The sequence below is a fragment of the Galeopterus variegatus genome, unplaced genomic scaffold, assembly GCF_000696425.1.
Source record: "Galeopterus variegatus unplaced genomic scaffold, G_variegatus-3.0.2 Scaffold9599, whole genome shotgun sequence".
In the NCBI taxonomy this organism is placed as follows: domain Eukaryota; kingdom Metazoa; phylum Chordata; class Mammalia; order Dermoptera; family Cynocephalidae; genus Galeopterus; species Galeopterus variegatus.
The window spans coordinates 28,050-42,572 of NW_007735710.1; the positions used below are offsets into that span (position 1 = coordinate 28,050).

Consider the following 14,523-nt stretch of genomic DNA (forward strand, 5'->3'; position numbering starts at 1 on the left):
AGATTTTTTTCCATCTTATAATTGGATTATTTGTTTTATTGTGTTGAGATGTTTGAATTCCTCATATATACTGGGTGTTAGTTACTTGTGGGCGGTATAGTTTGGAAATTATATATATATATATATATACACACACACACACACACACACACACACACATACATACATACATATTCATTCTGTGGGTTCTCTCTTCATTCTGTTGATTGTTTCCTTAACTATGCAGGAGCATTTTAGATTAATAGAATTCCATTTATCTGATTTTACTTTTGTTGCCTGTGCTTTTGAAGTATTACTTATAACATCGTTGCCCAGACTTATGTCTTGAAGCGTTTCCCTTATTTTTTTCTAGTTGTTACACAGTTTTGGATCTTACATTTAAGTCATGTAGTGGATTGAATTATGTCCTCCCCAAACTCACTGAAGCTTGAATTGTGTCCCCTAAATTTTATGTATTAGAATCTTAGCACCCACAGTGACTATTAAAAGGATGGGAAATCCTATTATGGTAATTGGAAGGTAGAGCATTGAAGAGGTGATTGGATTGTAGGACTGTGCAGTAGTGAGTGGATTAAAAATTGGTGCTCAGAGGCATGGTTCTGGGGGCTTTAAAAGGAGAGAAGAGATACTGTCTCTGCTCTCTCTGCTTCCACCATCTCACAATGTGAGACTTGTGGGTCACTGTCACCACCACCAGATGGACTTTGGACTTCCCAGCCTCAGAAACTCTAAGCAATAAATTTTGTTTTTCTTTATAATTACCCAGCTCCAGGTATTTTGTTATAAGCAACAGAAATGGACTAAAATAAGTCCTTAATACATTTTGAGTTGCTTTTTATATGTTGACAAAATGAGATATAGTTTCATTCCTCTACATTTAGATATCCAGTTTTCCCAGTACAATTTATTAAAAAGACTATTCTTTCCCCATCATGTGCTCTTGGGGAAATATGAATCATACAGTGTCTGCTCTCAGATCACAGTGGATTTAAACTAGAAATCAATAGCAATTAGGTAGGTGGAATATCCTAAAATACTTAGAGATTAAACAACATTACTAAATAATACATGGGTCAAAAAAGACATCACAAGAGAAATTGAAAAATATTTTGAACTACATTAAAAAAAAAGAGAAATTTTCAAATATGTATGGGATACAGTAAAAGCAATGTTTACAGAGAAATTTATAGAATTGAATGAATATATTAGAAAAGAAGAAAGATATTAAATCAGTGATCTCTAGTCAAGATGGCAAAGTAGATGGTTTCTATTGTTGCTCTCGCCCACAAATCAACCAATTTGTAACTATTAAAAAGCAACAATAGGGGGCTCGAGAGCCAACCCAGAACAGGGAGCCAAGCACCACAGGACCCCCCCAGACCAGGCCTGTTACCACTGCCCAGAGAGGCCTGAGAGCCACCAGGACCACACATCCCATGTCAACTGCACTGGAACAGGCAGGCACTGTGGACCTCCAGTCCAGGTCACTCCCCACTGCCTAGAGAGGCCTGAGAGCAGCCAAGCCCACACGCAGTGAGTCAGATGCACTGGAGCAGGCAGGCACCATGGGACCCCAGCCCAGGCCAGTGCTACCTGCCCAGAGAGGTCTGAGAGCCACTGGACCCTCATGCCCCGAGTTAGTTTTGCCAGAACAGGCAGATGCGGTGGACCCCCAGCCCAGGCCTGTCACCACCTTGCAGAGAGTCCTGTAAGCCACTGGGCCCACACTCCCTGAGTAAGCTGCACCAGAATAGGCAGGTGCCATGGGACCCCCAGCCCTGGCCAGTTCACACCACCCTGAATTGGAAGTTCCTCCAGGATCCAGGCCAGACATCAGGGTGGAACAAGGGGAACATGATACCCCCCGCCACAATGACTAAACACCAAAGGAAAGATAGCAGAAATATGAAAAATCAAGAAAGTACATCACCACCAAAGGAAAATAATAACTCTCAAGTTAGATCCCATAGAACAGGAAGTACTTGAAATGACTGACATGGAATTTAAAGCAACAATTCTAAGTAAACTAAATGAGATACAAGAAAACTCAGTTAGACAACACAATGAAATGAGAAAAACTATACAGGATCTGAAAGAAGAAATGTACAAAGAAATCAATGTACTGACAAAGAATGTAGCAGAGCATGTGGAGCTGAAGGATTCATTCAAAGAAATAAAAACACAACAGAAAGTCTAACCAGCTGGCTAGAACAAGAAGAGAGACTATCTGACCTTGAAGACAGGCTATCCTCTCCAAGATGTGTTTTAGTCAAACTGGCAAAACTCAAAAACAAAGAGAGTCTTAAAAGCCGCAAGAGAAAAGTGGCAAGTCACCTGTAAGGAGCCCCAATCAGACTAACATCAGACTTTTCATCACAACCCCTAAAAGCCAGAAAAGAATGAGATGATATATTCAAAATACTAAAGTACAAAAATTGCCAGCCTAGAATATTTTACCCAGCAAAGTTATCCTTCCCAAATGAAGGACAAATAATATATTTCTCAGACAAACAAAAAACAGTGGGAGTTCAGAACCACACGACCATTGTTGTAAGAAATTCTCAAGGAAGTACTGGGTTTGATACCTGAAAAACAACCATCACTGCCACGAATACTCAAGAAAGAACAAAACCTACCAGTAAAACAAAAATGCTAACAAGAAAGAAAAAAATGCTTTATCTACCACCTCAATGAACCAACACATATAGAAGACAAACAGAAAATCAGAAAGAAAGGAACAAAAGATACTTAAGGCATCTAAACAAAAATCAATAAAATGCTAGGAGTAAATCAACACCTTTCAGTAATAACCCTTAATGTAAAAGGATTAAATTCCCTACTCAAAAGACACAGAATGACTGACTGGATTAAAAAGATGGACCCGACAATATGCTGCCTTCAAGAGACTCACCTCACCTGTAAAGGCACACATAGACTAAGAGTGAAAGGATGGAAAAAGATATACCATGCAAACAGAAATGAGAAATGAGCTGGAGTAGCTATTCTAATACCAGATAAAATAAACTTTAAACCAAAAATCATAAAAACAGTTGAAGAAGGCCACTATATAATGATAAAAGGATCTATCCATCAAGGAGACATAACAGTCATAAATATATATGCACCCAATGCTGGAGCAGCCAGATTTATAAAGCAAACACTATTAGATCTAAAGAAAAAGATAGACTCTAGCACCATTGATGGAGTTTGGATGTGTTGTCTCCTCCAAAACTCATGTGGAAATTTGTTCTCCAATGTGGCAGTGATGGAAACTGATTGAGTCATTGGGGTGGATCAATCATGAATTGATTAGTGCTGTCCCTGTAGTGAGTGAGTTCTCTCTCTATTTATTCCCAGGAGACCTGATTGTATAAAGAACCCTGGCATCTCCTCTCTTTCTCTCTCTTGCTTCCTCTCTCCATGTGATTTGCTTGTACCTGCCAGCTTCCTGCTGGTTTTCTGCCATGAGTAGAAGCAACCTGAGTCCCTGCCAGATGCAGCTGTCCCAGAATCATAAGCCAAATAAACCTCTTTTCCTTATAAATTATCCAATGCTGGAGCAGCCAGATTTATAAAGCAAACACTATTAGATCTAAAGAAAGAGATAGATTCTACCACCATTGATGGAGCTTGGCTGTCTTGTCTCCTCCAAAACTCATGTGGAAATTTGATCTCCAATGCCAGTGTTGGAAACTGAGTCATGGGGGCGGATCCTTCATGAATTGATTAGTGCTGTCCCTGTAGTGAGTGACTTCTCACTCTATTTATTCCCATGAGACCTGATTGTGTAAAGGACCCTGACACCTCCTCTCTTTCTCTCTCTTGCTTCCTCTCTCCGTGTGATTTGCTTGTACCTTCCAGCTGCCTGCCGGTTTTCTGCCATGAGTAGAAGCACCCTGAGCCCCTGCCAGATGCAGCTGTCCCAGAATCATAAGCCATATAAACCTCTTTTCCTTATAAATTACCCAGTCTCAGGTATTTCTGTTATAGCAGCACAAAATGGTCTAATAACAAACATAATAGCTGGTGACCTGAATAACCCACTCTCAACACTGGACAGATCATCTAGGCAAAATATCAACAGAGAAACAAAATCTAAACAACAATTAAGACCAATTGGACTTGGAGGATATCTACAGCATTCCATCCAACAACCTCAGAGTATCCATTCTTCTCACCAGCTCACGGAACATTCTCCCAGGTAGTCCACATGTTAGGTCATAAAGCAAGTCTCAACAAATACCAAAAAATTGGAATTACGCCATGTACTTTTTCAGATCACAATGGATTAAAGTTAGAAATCAATAACAAAATAAAATATGGATACTATACAAACACTTGGACATTAAACAACATTTTACTTAATGACATATGCGTCCAAGAAGAAATTAAACAGGAAATCAAAAAATTTCTTTAAACAAATGAAAATAATGGCACATCATACCAAAACCTGTGGGATACTGCAAAAGCAGTACTTGGGGAAATTTATCACATTAAATGCTTACTTCAGAAGAATGGAAAGATGGCAAATAAACAAACTAACACTTCACCTTAACAAGCCAGATAAACAAGAACAATCCAAGCCCAAAGTTAGTAGGTGGAAGGAAATAATTAAGAACAGAGCAGAACTAAATGAAATAGAAACCCCCAAAATGATACAAAAGATCAATGAAACAAAAAGTTGGGTTTTTGAAAAGATAAATAAAATTGACAAACCCTTAGCAAGACTAACCACGAAAAAAAGAGAGAAGATCCAAATAACAAAAATTAGAAATGAAAAAGGTGATATTACAACTGATAACTCAGAAATACAAGAAATTATTACAGACTATTATGAACAACTATATGCCAACAAATTTGAAAATCTGGAGGAAATGGATAAATTTCTGGATACATATAAACTACGAAAACTGTGCCAAGATGATAGAGAAAATCTGAACAGACAAATAGCAATAAAAGAGATAGAACCTGTTATCAGAAGGCTCCCAACAAAGAAAAGACCAAGACTAGATGGTTCACTGCAGAGTTCTACCAAATCCTCAAAGAGAAATTGATACCAATTCTCTACAAACTATTCCAAAAGATTGAAACAGAGGCTATTCTCCCAAACTCATTCTAGGAGGCAAACATTACCCTGATACCAAAACCAGACAAAGATGAATCAAAAATAGGAAAGTACAAGCCAATATCCTTGATGAATTTAGGATGATGATTATCCTCAATAAAATACTAAATAACAGAATACAGCAGCACATACACAAAATTATATAGCATAATCAAGCGAGACTCATGCCAGGGATGCAAGTTTGCTTCAACATATGCAAATCAATAAATGTGATACACCACATCGATAAAAGCAAAGACAAAGACCATATGGTCATCTCTATAGATGGTGGGAAAAGCATTTGACAAAATTCAACATTCATTCATGATAACTCTACAAGTTAGATTCAGTTGGAAAGTGTCTCAACACAATTAAAGCCAAATATGATAATCCCACTGACAATATCATCCCAAATGGGGAAAAGCTGTTAAGCTTTTCCCTTAAGAATGGGAACTAGACAAGGATGCCCACTCTCACCACTCCTATTCAACATAGTGTTGGAACTACTCGCCAGAGCAATCAGAGAAGAGAAGGAAATAAAAGACATCCAGATTGGAAAAGATGAAGTCATTTCATTCTTTTTTTTTTTTTGGTCAAGTGGTATTCCATCGATGCTGTTTGTGGATGATATGATCCTATATATTATATTGAACAGCTTAAAGCCTCTCCAAAAATCTCTTAGAGTTGATGAATGATTTCAACAAAGTTGCAGTAGACAAAGTCAACACGCAAAAATCAGTAGGATTTCTATACTCCAACAGTGAAAATGCAGAAAAAGAAATCAAGAAAGCTTGCCCATTTACAATAGCCACACACAAAAAAATTAACCAATCGTGAAAAATCTCTATGAAGAGAACTACAAACCACTGTTGAGAGAAATTAAAGAGGACAGAAGAATATTGAAAGATATCCCATGCTCTTGGATTTGAAGAATTAACATTGTGAAAATGTCCATACTACCCAAAGTGATCTACAGATTCAATGCAATCCCCATCAAAATTCCAATGGTATTTTTTCCAGAAATGGAAAAAAATATCCAGACATTTATATGGAATAACAAAAGACCACACATAGACAAAGCAATTCTGAGCAAAAAATAAATAAATAAATAAAGCTGCAGACATAACACTACCTGACTTTAAACAATACTGCAAAGCTACAATAACCAAAAAAGCATGGTACTGGCATAAAAACAGACACACAGATCAATTGAATAGAATAGAGAACCCAGACATAAACCTATACTCCTATAGCCATCTGATCTTTGACAAAGCCACCAAGTCTACACACTGGGGAAGAGAATGCCTCTTCAGCAAGTGGTGTGGGAAAACTGGATATTCATAAGTAGGAAAATGAAACTAGACGCATACCTCTCACCATATACCAAAATCAACTCAAAATGTATTAAATAATTAAATATACATCCTAAAGCAATACAACTCCCTAAAGAAGACATAGGGGAAACACTCCAGGAAGTAGGAGTGGGTACAGAATTCATGAATACGACCCCGAAAGCATGGGCAACAAAAGGAAAAATAAACAAATGGGATTATATCAAACTAAAAAGCTTCTGCACAGCAAAAGAAACAATTAACAGAGTTAAAAGACAACCAACAGAGTGGGAGAAAATAATTGCAAAATATATATCTTACAAAGGATTAATATCCAGAATATACAAGGAACTCAAACAACTTTACAAGAAAAAAACAAGCAACCCAATTATAAAATGGGCAAAAGAGCTAAATAGGCATTTCCCAAAAGAAGATACACGAATGGCCAACAGACACATGAAAAAGTGCTCAACATCACTCAGCATTCAGGAAATGCAAATCAAAACCAAACTGAGATGCCATCTCACCCCAGGTAGGATGGCTAACATCCAAAAGACTGTGAATAATAAATGCTGGAGAGGTTGCAGAGAAAAAGGAACTCTAATGCATTGTTGGTGGGACTGCAAAATGGTGTAGCCTCTATGGAAAATGGTGTGGAGATTCCTCAAACAATTGCCGATAGATCTACAATATGACCCAGCTATCCCACTACTGGGAATATACACAGAGGAATGGAAATAATCAAGTCGAAGGTATAACTGTTCTCCAATGTTCATTGCAGCACTATTTACAATAGCTAAGATTTGGAACCAGCCCAAATGTACATCATCAGATGAGTGGATACGGAAAATGTGGTATATCTAAACAATGGAATACTACTCAGCTATAAAAACGAATGAAATAGTGCTATTTGCAACAACATGGATGGTCCTAGATAGAATTATATTAAGTGAAAAGAGTCAGGCACAGAAAGAGAAATATCACATGTTCTCACTTATTTGTGGGAGCTAAAAATAAATAAATAAATTCACAAAAAAACATGGCGGGGAGGGAAGAAGACACAACAATTACAATTCCTTGAAGTTGATATGACAAGCGAACAGAAAGGACATTGTTGGGAGGGAGGAGGGAGAGAAAGTTGGGAGGGAGGTTTCGGTAATAGGCCACAGTATTCAACCACATTGTATATTGACAAAATAAAATAAAATTTGGAAGAAAAAAAATAAAAATAAAAATTGGGACATTGTTAAATAAATAAATAAATAAAATATTTCTTTACTTAAAAAAAGAAGTCGTTACTTTTTATATTCTAGCAATACTTATGTATAAGTCTGAAAAACATGTAAACTATCATTTGAGGAAATTACAAAACTCTGATGAAATAAAAATAAACTATTTTACATCCACACAATGGAATATTATCTAGTGTTAAAAAGTAATGAGCTATCAAGCCATGAGAAGACATGGAGGAACCCTATGGATATTACTAAGTAAAAGACACTGATCTAAAAAGGCTACATATCATATGATTTCAACTGTATGACATCCTAGAAAAGGCAAGACAATGGGGACACTAAAAAAGATCATTTGTTACCAGGGCCTGAGGGAAGGGAGGAATGAATAGTCAAAACACATATGATTTTTAGGGCAGTAAAACTATTCTTTGTGATGCTACAAGGGTGGATACTTGTCATTATACATTAGCCAAAACCAATAGAACGCACAACACCAAATATAAATCTGTAAACTACAAACTTTGGTTGATGAAGTTTCAATGTTGGTTCATCAATTGTAACTGATGAACCACACTAGTGAGAGCTGTTGATTTTGGAGAGGCTGTGGGGTGGATGTGAGGAGGGGTTACGCAGGAAATATGTACTTTCCATTTCATTTTGTTGTGAACATCAAACTGTTCTAAAAAATAAATTCTATCAATGAAAATAAAAGCCCCCAAAACCTCTTCTAAGTCACAACTCAAGCCAAGCTGAGGTATATATTACTCTGTGACTGTGGAGGGCTTAATGCTGATACCCTCCTGATCATTTGAACCAAGATGGGAATTCCGTGGGATGGGATGGGAGATGTCACTGAACTGAAAGTTCTGGGAAATGTGGAAAACCAGGATTCTAAGACTAAGTCTTGTACTGACGCATTGGTTACACTTTATCTCATCAAGTCTCCAATTACTTTTTCTTAAAAAAACAAAGCAAAATTTAGATTAGTTTATCTCAGCGATTCCTTTCCTTTTTAAATTATTTATGATTCTTTCATTCTGTAGAAAGAAAAGTCCAAGCAAGACCTTCAGTTCAGCAGAAGGGAGGAGGAACAAAGCAGGGACATCTATCTCTCAAGGAATGAAATCTTTGCTCTGAGGAGAACAACTGAGCTTATTTTAGCCAAAATAAGGTGGTGCAGGTCCTTTAAGTTTAGAGCTATGTGAGTCAGTCAGCAATTACTGTTTCTCTTTGCCCTGAACAAAGGTTCACCAAGACATGGGCTCACTCAAGTTCTACAGGTTATAAAACCAAACTTTACTGACCCCAATTTCAGTCAAGTAGTGCTGGAATTATTGACTAAGTTAAGGTTTATTTTGAAAGATGCTGATTAGGCTTTCCTGATATATTGAATCACAGCACACAACTAGTAAATATTGGTGAACCCGGTTGAACTGAAAGTTTTTCTTGGAGGGGAGGGTACAAGAGGCAGGGGACATGGGTTCCAGCCTCAGCTCTAAAATCTGCAATCTGTGTGCCCTTGAACAAGGCACTGAATCTCCTAGGCCCAGCTTCCTCATTAGGAAAATGGGAATCATTTTACCTTAGGCAAACATGACTGGGTCTTGACATAACATATATATATATATATTTTTTTACTTTTAGTAAATAATATCTGCACTGATTAATTTAGAACAAAATGAAATTCCTACAGAACACATCTTTGAACAAGCATTGCCATTAGTCATCTTGTGATGTATATCATTCTGGTTCTACTTAGATCCTCATGACCATTGAATGTCATCTCCAGCTCAGGTCTGCATGTTGTGGTGGTTCTGTGCTGTGGGTTCATTAAATGATTTCCCTTCTTCCCATCCTCTACTGAATCCACAACTGTTGTTTTGTCTATAATTACCCTTCCTTGATGTGCATTATCACATTCTATTATTTCTGACAATGACAGACCAAGAACAACAGAAGCACCTATGTTTGGAGGCAACTGGGAGGTAGGAGATGCCATAGTTTCTCAAGCCTTTCCCACGAAATTCTTTGAGACTGGCTCTTCTCACAGATGCACTGAGCAAGTTTCATCTCTGTGGTGATGAGGATGGAGGACCACATCTTTTATTTCTTCTCTTGAGCACCTATGGTCCTGTTATACTTGGAGTGAAATAAGGGGCTTTTATTAAATATGAATCCTATTACTTTATGAATTGACTCAATGGGGGGCACATTTAGGGTAACTAATGTATGGGGATTAGTTTTGTTTTGCCAAAATTGTTCTCAAGGCAGCTGTAGTGTAAGCCATAGTGCACCATGATGGGCAGACAAAGATCTTCGTTCAAATCCCAGTTCTTTCACCTGTGATCTGTGTGACTCTGACAGGTTTCCCTACATACATTTGAAAAATAAAGCAATAATCTCTGCTTTCCAGTATTTTTATTTTGAATTTAATGGTAAAATGATGTAAATTTATAAGGTAATAACTTGATATGTGTCTGGTCACTTAAGATGTATAGTTATGTTAACTATATTATGTTTGGGCAGCTACAGTGTTAGTAGAATATATTAAATATTTGAAAAGCTTTCAGTATAGAGGACAAAGTCTCCTAGTGTTTGACATAATACTTAACATACATTTTTTATTTACAAGGCATAGAATACAATAATAATCCGTATTAGCCTCAAAGTCATAAATTCCCAACTGGTCATTAATCTGAGAATCTAGAATTTTAAGTAATTTTCTTGCATCTAATGATTTACTTTGGGGGTTTTCAATTACAACTGCACATTGGAGTCACCCATTTTTTTGTTTTTTGTTTTCTTTTATTACCAATACTAGAGCTCCAGCCCACTGCCATTAAACAACACTGTCCAGAGTAAGCACTGGAAAGAAACAACAAGATTTTAAAACATTCTATTTTTATCTCTCATTGGGCCAAAGTCCACTCAGCAGCACATAAGTGGATCTAGCTTAGTGATTGCTTTATATGTCAAAGAGGCACATACTGAATTAGCAGGAAGTGTTATAAAAAGCTTTGGATTGCAAGATCATAGTCGTCTTATATGAAGAGAAGGCATCAATGGATCCATGGGTGGTCTTGGTGCTCTGTCTCTCCTGTTTGCTTCTCCTTTCAGTCTGGAGACAGAGCTCTGGGAGAGAGAAGCTTCCACCGGGCCCCACTCCTCTCCCAATTATTGGAAATATCCTACAGATAGATGTTAAGGACATCAGCAAATCTTTAAGCAATGTAAGTATGCTTTATGCTCCTTCAGTGGTTTGCAAAAAGTATATTGACCCCTACTTTAAAATAAGTATATTTTGGGGAGCACACTATGGTAATAGATCATTGTAGTATGAAGTCTTAGCTAGGAGGAATGTCTGATTCTTCTTTAGATCAATTGCACAGTATGCTGGATTTAGGTAAAAAATTAGTACTGTACATTTCAATAACAATAAGGGAGTAAATATCAAATATTCTCATCACAAAATAGTTAAATATTGGAGGGGATGGTTATGTTAATTAGCTTCATTTAATCATTCCCCATTGTATTAAAAATCATAATACATTTTATACCTCGTAAATATGTACTAGAATTTTTCAATAGTGTATATAATAAAAATACATAATTGATCTACATAAAACAAAATGCTCCATATAAACATTGATGTTTCTGTTGCCTATTTCAGTCTGTCTTTTTCAGAAATAGTGGAAGAAAGTAATGAATTTTGTGAGTAGAGAAACACTTAGGCTCTTGTGTGGTAGAATTAAAGTAATAAAGTGGCAAACGCTGGGAGTGCTGCTTCCCTTTTTTTTATAGCCATTTTCTGTAATTTCCTGCTGAAGATAAATGGTAAGGGAAGTTTGTGTTTGTGATTAGAGATTTCATTAAAAAGTCACCAGTTATAATTTCCTGTGTTTTATTAAGAATAGCCATGGAATTTTCTTTCTTTTTTTCTCTTTTTTGTCTCTTCTATTAAGAAAAAAATTTCATGAGATACAAATCTAATTGTCACCCCTCCTGCTCATGACGTGAAAGACAGATTCATACTGGGGGCATTCCCATTACCAGAAATTACTTTTGTAACCCGTGTTCCCACTCAGTTATCCCCCAGTCTCCCTCCCCCTCCCCCACCACTCCACTTTCTAGCCCTAGTAGACATGGAAATTTTACTTCTCTGAAGAATCAATTTATTTTCTCTGATGTCAAGGAAATAGCTATAGGCTCAGGACCAGCATAAGTGAATGACTTGGTGGTATGAGATGTTTTTTGGTTTCTGCACAAACCTGCCGTCTGTGTCCAAAATTGCTGGAGGATGTTAGAAATTGTTCTTCCAGGAGATGCTGGATGTCCTGGTGCTGCCCTGTGGTGCTCACTGTGTCTTTGCTGGTAATACCAGCAGGTCCCAAACTGGGATGGTCATTAGAATCACCTGGGGTGACTTTATAACTAAAGATTGCTAGTGTTTATCACAGGGCTACGGAGTGAAGATCCTTATGGTAAAAGTGGATCCTGAAGCCATCAGGTGGGTAATAGTCTCAAGGTGAGCACATGTGGCTGATAAATTGCTCAGAATCAGACGTTGAATTAGGAGAGGATCAAATTTTGGTCTTCTGTGCATTAACTGTGGAGCACTGAGAATGAATTTAAAATTATCTAACTTCAGCTTTTTGCCTTATAACAGGATACAGATACCTGCTGAATGTGTTGGTGTGATGATTATTTGTAATCTGTTTACCAATTGCTTGAGCATTGTATGACACATCATAGGTCATCTATAAGTGTCAGCTATAAAATCACAGCCATATTTATACATAAATGAGAAATATTTGAAGCTGGGTGTAGTAGAATAAAAGTATAGAGAGTGAAATTACAATATGTCTGAATCCAGCACAATATATGAACCATATCATCACTTATTTTGCTATGATTTTCATCTCCTTTCTCAGTTCGCAAAAGTCTATGGCCCTGTGTTCACTGTGTACTTTGGCATGAAGCCCACGGTCGTGTTGCATGGATATGAAGCAGTGAAGGAAGCCCTGATCGATATGGGAGAGGAGTTTTCTGGAAGAGGCAGTCACCCAGTGATTGACAGAATTAGTAAAGGACATGGTAGGTGTGCATGTGCCTGTGTCAGCATGGGTATGGGGGTGGGAGAGCTGAAAACCGATATGTAAAGACATCCTCAGGCAGAGCTTGGCCTAGACATGTGGCTGCCAAGTGTCCATTTGCTCCTCCTTGCCTGGGATCTCCCTCCTAGTTTCTGCTCCCTGTCTGTTAGGAATCATTTTCAGCAATGGAAAGAGATGGAAAGAGACCCGGCGCTTCTCACTCATGACCCTGCGGAATTTGGGGATGGGAAAGAGGACCATTGAGGACCGTGTTCAAGAGGAAGCCCGCTGCCTTGCAGAGGAGCTGAGAAAAACCAACGGTGGGTGCCCTTTATTCTGTAGCACTCACCTTCACAGACTGCTCCGTCCTGTAATGACATTTCAGGGACAAACATTTAAGGGACAGCTAGATCTTAATTATAGGCAGTGGCTGTCAGCCCTTCTGTGGAGGAGGGATGGTTTGAAGCAGAGACCAAGAGAGCTTTTGCATGTCTGTGCTGAGTGCGTACAGGTAAGATTGTGCATAGAGTGTGGGTGAAAGGCCATTTAATCCTATATTCTCCTAAACTTTATTTCTTTGTTTTCAAAACAGAAATTATGAATATGGGTTTTGAGTTCATTTTCTGAAAGACTTAAAGAGCGATGTTTTCTGCATAGCATAAATGTAGGTTACTTATTCCAGAACATTTTATCAGAGAATACTAGGCAGATAAACATGGTAGGAATGACTTTATCAGACACGCAGACCCTTGTTTTTTCTTTCTTTCTTTTTTTTTTTCTTTTTATTTCTTTTTTCTTTAAATGAAGCACAGTTGTTTATACATATTTTGGGAATACAGAGTTAACCATCAGTATTTGTGTACAATATGTGATGAGGAATTCAGGATAGTTGGCAAATTTGTCATTACAAAATACACTCGTCTTTTATGTCCATTAACCAATTTCTTCCTAAACCTCTCTCCTCCTACTTCTTTCCCTCCTCTGATCTCCCATTCTGAAAGTTCCATTAGTGTGTTTGTTGTTTCTTTCTTTCTTTATTATTTTAAAATTATTTTTATATTCTTTATTATTTTTGTGTGTCTGGCCAGTACAAGGATTTGAACTCATTACCTTGGTGTTATGAGGCTACAGTCTAACCAAATGAGCTAAAGTTTACTTATTTTTTAGATCCCACTATGAGTGAGGACATGCAGTATTTCTATTTCTGTGCCTGGCTTATTTCATTTAATGTTATCTTCTCCAAGTTCATCTGTGTTGCTACAAATGGTGGAATTTCATTCTTTGTATGGCAGAGTAGTACTCCATTGTGTGTATATATACCACATTTTCCTTATCCAGTCATCCATTGATGGACATTTATGTTGGTTCCATACCTTGGCAATTGTAATTAGAGCTGCAATAAACATGGCAGTGCAGGTTTCCCTTCTACATGATGATTTCTGTTCCATTGGTCATATACCCAGTAGTGGGACTGTTGGATTGTATTGTAGTTCCGTCTGTAATTCTTTGAGAAACCTCCATACTATTTTCCATAAAGTCTGTACTAACTTACAGTCCCCTCAGCAGTGTAGAAGGTCCCCTTTTCTCTGGATCCTCACCAGAATTGTCATTCTCTGTCTTTTTGATAATAGTCAGTCTAACAGGGGTGAGATGATATCTTAGTGTGCTTTTGATTTGCATTTCCTTGATGCTTAGTAATGAGCATTTTTCATGTATGCATAGGCCATTTGTTTGTGTTCCTAGGAGAAATATTTATTCAG

The 14,523-nt window shown here is 37.5% G+C and overlaps 1 pseudogene; it reads left to right on the forward strand.

Annotated features, from left to right (window-relative positions):
- The window catches only part of LOC103609422, a 64,729-nt pseudogene that overhangs the window by 22,297 nt on the left and 27,909 nt on the right, over positions 1-14,523 (forward strand).